Raw genomic sequence first — 11,903 nt, 5'->3', positions numbered from 1 at the left:
AATTTATAAGTTTTCATGTTCATTTTTTATTAGTTGAATATATAAACCTTGGGGTTTATATATTTAAAGGAGAAGAAAGAAAAAGGAGGATAATAAGGAGAAAATATTCTTTAGAAAATACTTGAACAGGAGAAGAGAAAAAGAGAGAAGCATTTTTGGCTTCCCAACTCTAATCCATTTGAATTCATTCAAAATACACAGCTGGCTTTGTTTTTTGCTATATTTTCTTAATCTGGACTATCAGAATAATTGTTTCCCTTCTCTGCCTCAGGTTAATATTATAGATCTGTTTTGAGATCCTGGAGAGAATCCAGCAGAATGAAAATGTAATTATACTTTACTTAATTTCATGTTTTTCAACAAATAGATGTCCTTATAAGCCTTTAAGCCGGAACAGTGATAATAAAGAATTCACATAACAGCATAAAATCCCTGGTGGCAAGCAATGAAGTGAGGTTATTACACTGGAAAGAGAGCAAAAGGAATAAATACCTTTTACCACTTTAAGTTCTGAGAAATCAGGAGCACTGTTGAGTGGCTTAATGGGAATTTAATTTGATTGGGATGCCTGGTGGCCACTGGGAGACTCAGGCACAGGATGATTCAGAGTAAAAGGCTAATGAAAACTTTGAAAATGGAAGAATTACTGCTCTCTTTAGTTTCTACTTTGTATTCAGCCTCTTTTGGGGTTCTGTCCAACCTACAAGCATTCATTTCTTTATCTATCATAATTCTGAATTATTACTTAGTTCATTCTATAAGTATTAGTATAGGAAATACTGAGAGTCAGACACTATTCTAGAAGCAGAGGGTGCAAAGATGAGAAAAAGCCAGGGTTTTTTCTTCAGTCTGCTTAAAATCTAGTAAGGGAATCATCCAGATGCACTATGATTTGATATATGCTTTAATAGAGTTTAACACTAGGTGATATTGGTTCCCTTAGAGGGTTATCTCTCAGCCACTGGGAGAGAAAGAAGGCTTTCAAATAGGAACTCACATCTGAGCCGAATCCCGAGGGATAAGTAGTAATTCAGTAAATCAGGTAAATGAAGGAAAGAAGAAGTACCAGGCATAGAGACAACAAAAGTAACTATGTGAGGAGAAGAATGTGTTAACTAACCTTGTTGTGGTAATCATTTCACAATATATACATATGTCAAATCATTGCATTGTACACTTTAAATTTACACTGTTATTTGTCAATTATATTTCAATAAAACTAGAAAAAAATAATAAAAAGAAAAGTAAAGCCAGAAATCTGCAAGAGATGTGCAGTTCCTTATTAGATCATCTTTCCTTTCTTTTGCATTATTTTTAAAGAAAACAAAAGTACTATTTCAGTGGCGGAGCCTATCGGAGTCGAAATCAGCCTAACTTTGACAATGGGTGTTCTGAGAAGAAAGAATGGCTTGCAACAGAGGAAGAAAAGTGAGAGGTAGCAAAGCTTGCTGAAATTAATACTAGTAAAGATACAAATAATAGCTTGCATACAGTGAATATACTCCATTGTTTAAATGCTGTAGTTACATTAAAATAAGTAGCTTCAATAAGCTCCAGTATCACTGAAGCGTAGAAACCAAGTGCATGATGTGGCATGGGAAGAGACCAAGAGATAGCGGAGCATCAGAACATGCAGAGACCTTATCTCAGGGACAATAATAAGCTATCAAAGAGGAATGTGAAAAAACTTTTATTTTCAAATACTCTATATCTAGGACATTTGGGTATGCAGTATGTCCATTTCTTTGTCTTCTTCATTGTTTTTCATTGGTGTCTTGTAGTTTTCTGAGTACAGATATTTTACCTCTTGGTAAAATTAATTCCTAGTTATATTATTATTTTTAATATAATTATAAATGGAATTATTTGTTTTCTTAATTTTTCTTTATGATATTTTCTTATTAGAGCATAGAGATGCAACAGATTTATGAATATTAATTTTGTATTCTGCAATATTACTAAATTTATTTTTTCTAATAGTTTCATGGGGGAATCTTTAGGGTTTTCTATATATAATATCATGTCACTTGCAAAGAGTGACAGTGTTACTTCTTCCTTTCCAATTTAGGTGTCTTTTATGTCTTTTTCTTATCTCATTGCTGCGGCTAGGACTTCCAGTCTATGTTGAATAAAAGTGATAGTGGGTATCCTTGTCTTATTCCTAATCATGGAGAAAAAGTTTTCAACTTTTCACCTTTGAATATAATGTTAGCTGTGCATATGTCATATATGGCCTTTATTATGTTGAGGTGTATTATCTCTATACCTACTTCATTGAGAGTGTTTATCATAAATCAATATTGAATTTTGTCAAATGCTTTTTTTCTGTCTATTGAGGTGATCATAATTTTTATTCTCCATTTTGTTTATGTGGTGTATCATGTTGATTGATTTGCAGATATTGAACCCACTTTACACCCCTGGAATAAATCCCATTTGATCACAGTGTGTGATCTTTTTATGTATTGCTGAATTCAGTTTTCTGATATTTTCTTGAGAATTTTTGCATCTATATTCATCATGGGACTGTAATTTTCTGTTTTTTGTGGTGTGACAAGTCATGGTATGAGTATTCTGGCCTTTTAGAATGAGTTTGGAATCTTTCTCTTTTCAATATTTTGAGAAGGATAAGTTATTAATTCTTTGAATGTTTGGTAGAATTAACCTGTGAAGCTGTCTGGTCAAGGATTTTTTTGTTGCTGTTGGGAATTTTTTTATTATTGATTTAATTTTGTTACTAGTTATTAGTCTGTTCAGTTTTTCTGTTTCTTCCTGATTTGGTCTTGAAATAGTGTATATTTCTAGAAATATATCCATTTCTTCTAGGTTATCTAATTTGCGGGTGTATAATTGTTCATAGTATTTTCTTATAATTCTTTATACTTCTGTGGTGTTGGTTGTCATTCCCACTTTCATTTCTGATTTTTTTTTTTTAAATTTGGACTCCTCTTTTTTTCTTGATGAATCTGGCTTATAGTTATCAATTGTATTTGTCTTTTCAATGTTAATTTTTTTGATCTTTTCTTTTGTTTTTAGTCTATCATTTTATTTCTATTCTGATTTTTATTATTTTCTTCCTTCTCACTTTGGGCTTTGTTTATTCTTCTTTTTCTAGTTCCTTTAGGTACAGTGTTAAATAGTTTGAGATGCTTTTTAAATTTCTGTAAGTAGGCCTGTATTGCTATGAATTTCCCTCTTAGAACTGCTTTTGCTGTATTTTATACATTTTGACTCATTATATTTCCATTTTCCCTTGTCTCAAGATATCTTTTGATTTCTTTCTTGATTTTTTGATAACCTATTGATTATTTAGTAGCATGTTTAGCTTCTATGGGTTTGTGTTTTATTTTTTGCTATTGATTTGTAGTTTTATACCTGTAGTATCATAGAAGATGTTTGATATTATTTCAGTCTTCTTAATTTAGAGAGACTTTTTTTCTGGCCTAACATGTGGTCTGTCCTGGAAAATGTTTCATGTGCATTTGAATGTGTATTCTGCTGGTTTGGGGTGAAATGTTCTATAAATGTCTATTAAGTATATTTTATCTAATGTGTCATTTAAGGCCACTGTTTCCTTGTTGATTTTCTGTCTGGACGATCTATCTATCGATCTAAACGGGGTGTTATACTCCCCTGCTATTATAGTAATACTGTCAATCTCTCCCTTTATGACTGTCAATATTTGATATATGTCTTTAGGTGCTCCTACGTTGGGTGCATAGATGTTTACAAGAGTTTATATCCTCCTGTTGGATTGATTCTTTCTTTTATTATTAAATGATCTTTGTCTCGTTATATTCTTTGTTTTAAAATTTACCTTTTCTGATATAAGTATTGCTATCCCTTCATTTTTTTTTTATTTATATTTGAATAAAATATTTTTCTAACCCTTCACTTTCAGCCCGTGTGTCATTTGATCTGAAGTGAGTCTCTTGTAGGTTGCATATGTGTGGGTCATTTTTTATTTTATCCATTCATTCACTCTATGTCTTTTTATGGGCGCATTTAGTCCATTTATACTTAATCATTGATAGGTATGTAATTATGACCATTTTATTAATTATTTTCTGATTATTTTTGTAGTTCTCTGTTTCTTCTTTTGCTCTCTCCTCTTGTACACTGTTAACTTTCTACAGTGGTATTTTGGGGGGATTCCTTTTCTTTATTTTTTGTGTATGTATTATAAGTTTTTGGTTTGTAGTTACTATAAGATTCATATATAACAAGATATGTTTATAGCATTCTATTTTAAGTTGATAGTCTCAAGTTCCAACAAATTCTAAAAGCACTACATTTGTTACTCATCTCCATCTCTTTGTCTTTGACATCATATTTTACATTTTCTGTGCATGTGTGTATGTGTATCCTTAAATTATTATTTTATTTATACATGATCTTACTACTTTTGTCTTTTAACCTTCATATTAGCTTTACAATTGGCTAATCCACTACATTTACTAAATATTTGTCTTTATTAGTGAGATTTTTTTCTTTCATACATCTTCTTATGTTTAGATATAGCCTTTTATTTTCTGCTTAAAGAAGTCACTCCGGCCTGAAAAATTTCTGTTGGAAAACTTCTATTTTCTTCACAAGATTTAGGAAGTTTTCTGCTATTATTTCTTTAAGTAGATTTTATTTCCCTTTCTCTCTTCTCCGTCTGGGACCCCTGTGAGGCAAATACTAAGTATTGGTACACTTGATGTTGTCCCTGAAGTTCCTTAAACTATCCTTCTTTTTATTTATTTTTTCTTTTTGCTGTTCCAGTTAGCTGATTTCCACTACTTTGTTTTTCTGATCACTGATTCACTCTTCTGAATCATCTAATATGGTATCGATTCTCTCTATCGATTGTTTGTTTGTTTTGCAAAACATGAAAAGTGCTGACAAGGGCAACATAAACAAATTGTTTGTCATTATTAAGAGTCTATTTGAAGTTAATAATGATGAATTTACATCAGGAGTAATACAGATAAACTAGCTTAATGCTTATAAAAGATAAACAATTGCACATACAGATCCTGGTTGAAGCCCTAAGGGGAAATGAGATTAATTGGGGAATGTGGGTATCCCAGCATGTATTAGAAAAATTCCGGGAAAGGGAAATGTATCTCCTTTTATAGGAGCATCTTTTCTCTTAAGTCCTCATGATTCCATAAGAAGAGCCTGCCCCAGCCATTGTCTTCAGCCAGATTGCAGAGGCAAGGGAAGAATAAAGTTCCCTATATTAGGAGACATGTAAGCTTTGTTATTACTGAAAATGAAAGCATGAGATGGAAAACCATACTTTTTAAATTAAGGGTTAAAAAATATAAATTTTTTATATTGTATTGAATTTAACTGTAAAATATAAATTCCAATAAGAAACATGTTCTTAACATACCTTGAAAGCTGGGCTATGCTTTTGCCTTTTTCTTATTTGAAACACTTACCCAGAATTGAAAAGATACACTGTCCCTGAGATGAACTAAGTTCAAGGACAAGTAAAAACTAAAAACATAAAGCATTATACAATTTTAAAGTATACCACTTTTAGTTTAAATTCATTTTCTATTTATCTTATTATAACACAAATAGACTAAAAATTCTTAATCTGTCTTTAATCTTTGACAATGATGAAAGAGCCCTGAAAAATGTAGTGTATTTTGATTGTGATAACCTTTGTTATTCATTTATTAATGTGATTAATTCTATGTCATCTAAGATTGCTAGAGTATAAGACAAAGAATGGAAAATTTACTTGTATAGTATATTTAGAAATAATACATTCAATTAACCCAAACTCATTAATAGAACAGATCACATCATATTTATGAAACTCATTAGTGTCTATACTGTATTTCACTAAAATAACAAGATAAGATTTCTCAGAACTATGACCCAGTGTGATAGAGGCTTGCCTTTTGCCTTTAGAGAGATATAATCTCGAGTCTTCTTTTTACTAGTAGAAAAATACATGTAATTAAACATTTTTATACTTGATATTTTTATCTGGTGGAAAATGCAAATTCTATGCACAAATTAGAACATTTTGAAAGCAATTTTGAAATACAAATATCAACTATAATATTTGAAATACAAATATCAACTACTAGGCTGAATAATGTTCCCCACCAAAAAAAAAAAGTCTACATCCTAATCACTAGAACCTGTGAATATGTTACCTTATGTGGCAAAAGGAACTTAACAGCTATGATTAAGAATCTTGAGATGGGGAGATTAGCTAGGATTTTCCAGGTGGACCTAATGATGTAATCACATGGTTCCTTATAAGATGGAAGCAAGAGTGTCCAAAGTAGAGAAGATGAAATGACAAGGGAAGCATTGGGAAAGAGAGAGAATTGAAGATGATGCTATGTTTCTGGCATTGAAGATGAAGGATGGGGCCAGGAGCCAAGGCATGTAGGTGTTCTTTAGAAAATGGAAAAGACAAAGCAACAGATTTTCCCCTAAAGCCTCTAAGAGGAACCAGCCTTGATAATACCATGTCTTTAGATCAATGAGACTGATTTCTACTTCTGACCTTCAGAAGTATAAGATAAAACTATTGTTTTAAGCCACTAAGTTTGTAGTAATTTATTACAACAACAATAGAAAACTTATATAACCACCCTTTCGTATTTCCCTCCCAATCACATACTCAGATCTATGAAAACTTGTAGTTATGATCTACTTTCAGAAAAATATCTTCCTTACTCAGGAGAGGTATAAATGAACTAGTTAACAATGGTGAAATCAGTTCACCTGCCAAAGCCTCATGGTGCTGTGGTATATATAAAGTAATAGAATACAGAAGCCATATTTGCAGATGCACATAATTTTATAGAAAATAGCCTCTTAAAAGACCCTGGCCATGTCACCTTAGAAAGTCATCTGAGTACAAACATATTTGTAGCCTCTAATTTTCATTTTCCATACCTTAGTATTTTCCTAAATTAAGTTCCCTTAAAACAAGGCATATGCCTAGACTTCATTAAATCTCATAGACACAATATCTGCTTCCTGACACCTGCCAGGCTTCCTGCCGCTTAACTGGACCATAAATTCCTCAATGCCTCAATGAATATAGATCTGTAGAGCAGTGGAACTGATTATAGAATTTAAAAACCTGGTTTTAAGGTCTAACTTTGCTACTGCACTTGGGCAAGTCTCTTAATCTCTCTGAGCTTTAGTTTCCATCATCTCCAGAACAAGATTGATAATGCCATATTTCAGAAAAAAATATGAAAATTAAATGAGATAATAGGTGACTGAACAACATGTAATCATTGTACTTAATAACATCATAAATTATGCTATGTAAATGATGTTATACATTTATCTAGCTTTACATTTCATGTAATTACATTACATGTTATTCCATCATCATAGCACCTCTGAGATGTCAGTAAGTGAATTTAACTGCTTTCTACACTTAGCAGTGAAAAAATTGAAGTTCAAGAGACTGTTTTGTTCAAATGCTAACAAATGGCAAAGCAGAGACTTGATCAAGGTCTTCCAACTCCAAATCCTATGATTTCTTCCCCTAAGGGCTGGGATAGAACTTTCTCCAAATAAAAAGAAAGCAGAAAATCTCCCTAAAGTATAATAATATTCTGTGATGATACAACAGCATTTTAAAATTGAGACTAAGAAATGAGATCTGCATGCAGCACTCTACTGAACAAGGATGTGTGTGTATAGAATTGAGCGGGAGGATGGGGCATATATAAAACAAGACGTGATTGAAATGTGTGATTGAAATACCTAGCAGTAAGCCTATCACAATAGAGTCTCCATAAAAAAAAAAAAAAATTGCTTACTGAAAGAAAAAATAAAGATATGTCAGAAGTTGCATCTGTCACATTGAAGATGTGACAGTTCACTGGAAAACAGTTCACTGTCCTATAGTCACAATAACATCTTTGCTTCTGCAATATTTTTAATATTTCTAGGTTTTAATTTGAAATGGATTTTAAATTTAGTTTAACATGGTACTGAACACCTAATTAATGCTTAAAGTACTTCAGTTTAGATCAGAATGAAGGTTAACTACTAATAATATTTAAGTATTATTTATGGCAATACTTCAAAAATGAGCTTTCTAATGGGTTTACGTAAATATTTGAAAGAGCTTCATTATCTTTACAAATATGAATGGAGGCTGAAGGAGTAATTCTACTTTCTCAGTAGGCATTCATATCTAATAATGTAGGTGGTAAGTAGAATCCATTTGGAAAAAAACAGTTTCGTGCTCTTTTTGTAATGCAAGTTTTCTTTTTTGCTAATTCATCAGAGATTAGCCACTTAAACAGAAAACAAATTGTAACATTGGGTCCTTTTCTTTGTTGTTCTTGCCTGTTTCTTTTTATAGATGTACAGAAGGTATTCGATTGAGATGTGCATTTTCAAAATGCTTGTTAACATGGAAACCAGCTGCTTTGGAACTTCTTTAATTCCTAACAATGCCATCATAATAATTACTACTAGCAATCATAACTATTTTTAATTGTTTATTAATCTAAAGTCTTTGTAACAAGTTCTGGAAATAAAATAAAAATGAGGATACTAGATGTTGTTTATGTCTTCACAACTAGTATACAGAACCGATGAGAGTAAGGACCAGGGCTTTTTTATTTCTCTTTCTATATTCAGAGCCTTCTGTCAGGTACACTAAATTTTTTATAAGGAACATATCCACAAACTTTAAATGATAATAGTAATGACCCACTGGCTGATATCCCACTAGTGCCCATCAGTATGGTTTGAACAGTGTTTATGGACACATCCATTCAGCTTGATCAGTGCCATGATTTTAAGTTGTTAAGATATTTTTAATATCATTTATGTCTACATAAAAGTACTGTAAAAATTCAGTGATGTAATATATGTAAAATATAAAAGATTGAATATATGTTAATAATAATGATGGTGCTAATGGTGGGGATGATAATTAAGCTGAGAAAAATGAACGTAAAAGGCACAATTACTGATCAAGTAGCATGTAATAGCCAAGTAAATAAAACAATAAGTTCTTAGAAGTTCAAAAAAAAAAATAGAAATTGGTGGACCTATTCTGAACCAAGATTTATAAAATATATAACATTTGAAGAGGCCTCTGAAGAACTAGTATGGCATAGTCGATATGGAGGAAAAATAATTGACGTTTACAGATCCAATTACATAGCCATTTAATTTTTATATTAAATGATGGAACAGTGAAGTAAAATGTCTTAACTTTCTTAAAAACAGTAAATATTGGGAGTATTCAGAAATATAATAATATAAATTATTTCAAAGGTAAAATACTTACTATGTCTTAATTAGTTTATTCTACCCCAAAGGTTTTTATATATTTTTTACTATATTGGTATCCTACAGAAATGGAAAAATTAAAAATTAAAAGTGGGTATAAATCTTACCAATATTTATCAAATATGCTTAATAAACATAAAGAAATTAAAAAACTAACCTTTAATATTTTAAGGATTCAAAATTCAAAACTGAAGAGAACAACTATTATTGCTGTAAATAGAGACTATACAACAAAAAGGACAAATATTAACACAATGTTGACTGCATAAAATAACACCATATTGCTGGAATTATATCATGTGTAGATGTGATATGTATGACAATAATATAATGAAACATGGAGACAAAATGGAACTAGTTTAGAACTATATTTTACCCAAATCAGGTTAGTATTTTTTTTTTTTTAGGAGAGGCTACGCTATTCTTGCTTGATCTCATAGATTGCAAGGACCTTGTCAGTTTACAATTTTTTTATTTTTTACACCTACAGCACCTAGTCTTCCTAGGTGGTCTCCCATCCAAGTACTAACCAGGCCTGACCCGGCTTAGCTTCCAAGATCAGACGGATCGGGCTTGTTAAGGGTAGCATGGCCATAGACCAGGTTAGTATTAACTTAAAGTAGATTGAGCTAAATTAAAATGCATACTGTAATCCCTACAGAAACAACTAAGAAAATTATTTAAAAATACAATAAAAATTTAATTACATGAGACATTAAAAATATGTCTCTTTAACATAAATAAGGCACTAAAGAAGATCAAAGGAAAAAATACATAAGATGCATGAAAAATAAATAGCAAAATGGTAAATATAAATCTAACCACAGCAAAAATTATGTGTATAAATGCACTAAATCAAATCAAAAGAAAGAGATTGCCAGACTAGATATTTTTTTATAAACCCAAAATATGTTATCTGCACAAGACACAATTTAGATTAACCATACACAAAAATAGGTTGAAAGTTAAGAGGGATGGAAAATATATACCATGCAAATGATAACCTTAACTGAAGAGAAATGGCTATATTTTTAACATAAAAAGATAGATTTCAAGATAAGAAATATGAGTAGAGTCAAAAATATTGCTTAATGATAAGAGTCAATTCATCAGGAATATAGCAATTATAAACATATATGCACCTAACAACAGAGCCCCAAAATACATGAAGTAAAAGCTGACAAAATTGAAAAAGAAAAATATACAACACAACAATAAAAATTGAAGATATCAATATCCTACTCTCAATAATCGATAGAAAATCTAAGCATAAAATCATCAAGGATTTAGAAGGCTGAACAACATTCTCAAATAAGTTTCACTAAATTTAATAGAAATGAAGTGACAAAAAGTATGCTTTTTAACATAGTAGAAATATATTAGAAATTAATAACAGAAAGGTATTTAATAAATCCTCAACAATCTACAAGTTAAATAACACACTTCTATATAATCCATTAACCAAACAAAAAAGAAATCAAAATGAACTTAGAAAATATTTAGAACTGAATTAAACAAAACCTAAAGATATCATGACTTGTGTTTTGCAGCTAATACAGTCCTTTTAGGGAAATTTATAGATTTAAATGTCTATGTTATGTTAAAAAATGAGGAATATCTCAAATCAATAACCTGTGCTTCTTATAAAATTAAAAAAGAGGATCTAGCCATTCCCAAAACACGAAGAAAGAAATAATAAAAATCTGTACTGAAATCAATGCAAAAGAAAAACAATAGAAAAAAAATTTATGAAACTAAGAGTTCTTTAGAAAATCAACAAAATTGACAAACATTAGCCAAGCAGACCAAGATAAGAAGAAACATTAAAATCAGGAATGAAAGAAGATACTTCACTACTAAACCTACCAAAATTAAAAGGGATTATAAAGAAATACTTTGAACAAATTTATCCCAAAAAATTAGATAATTTAGACAAATTCTCAAAATATCTGAATGATCAAAACTGACTTGAAAGAAATAGGACATATGAATAGTCCTAAAGCAAGTAAAGAAATTGAAATAATTTTTTAAAAATCTTCTCTTAAACCCAAGAGACCCTATGGCTTCACTGATAATTTCTATCAAATATTAAAAACTAAAATTAAAACAATAGTAATCTTCTATAAACTCTACAAAAATGGAGAAGGGAGCAGTTTCTAATTCAATCTTTGAGGCCAGTGTTACTCTGATACTGAAGTCAAACAAAGACAGTACAAGGAAACAAGAAAGAGAGAGAGACCAGTATTCCTCATGAGCACATACTCAAATTCTTAGTAAAATATTAGCAATTAAATTTAGTAACATATAAAGAATTTATATATCATGACCAAGCTCAGTTTCTCCAAGGAATGAAAGATTGGAGTGACATTTTAAAAAATCAATATTATACAACATTAATAGAAAAAATACAAAACCCAAATAATAATTATAAAAGTCACAAAGTATTTGACAAAATCCAGGACTCATTTATGAAAAAAAAATCCAGAACTAGGAATAGAAGCATATTTCCTTAATCTGGTTATTTTTATAAAACTAGTTTTATTAACAAAATTATACAGAACTAAAATTCAATATACATAATACCCTAAAGCAAGCAAAGGAATTAAGAA

At 30.5% G+C, this 11,903-nt stretch overlaps 1 pseudogene; it reads right to left on the bottom strand.

The window, feature by feature from the left end:
• Positions 1–9,775: 9,775 nt before the first annotated feature.
• Positions 9,776–9,893, bottom strand: LOC112476304 (annotated as a pseudogene).
• Between the last annotated feature and the right edge of the window lie 2,010 nt (positions 9,894–11,903).

The sequence above is a fragment of the Pteropus alecto genome, unplaced genomic scaffold (genome assembly GCF_000325575.1).
Source record: "Pteropus alecto unplaced genomic scaffold, ASM32557v1 scaffold12, whole genome shotgun sequence".
NCBI lineage: Eukaryota > Metazoa > Chordata > Mammalia > Chiroptera > Pteropodidae > Pteropus > Pteropus alecto.
Note: the sequence above shows the minus strand (reverse complement) of the source record. Positions and strands in the feature narration are given on the sequence as shown.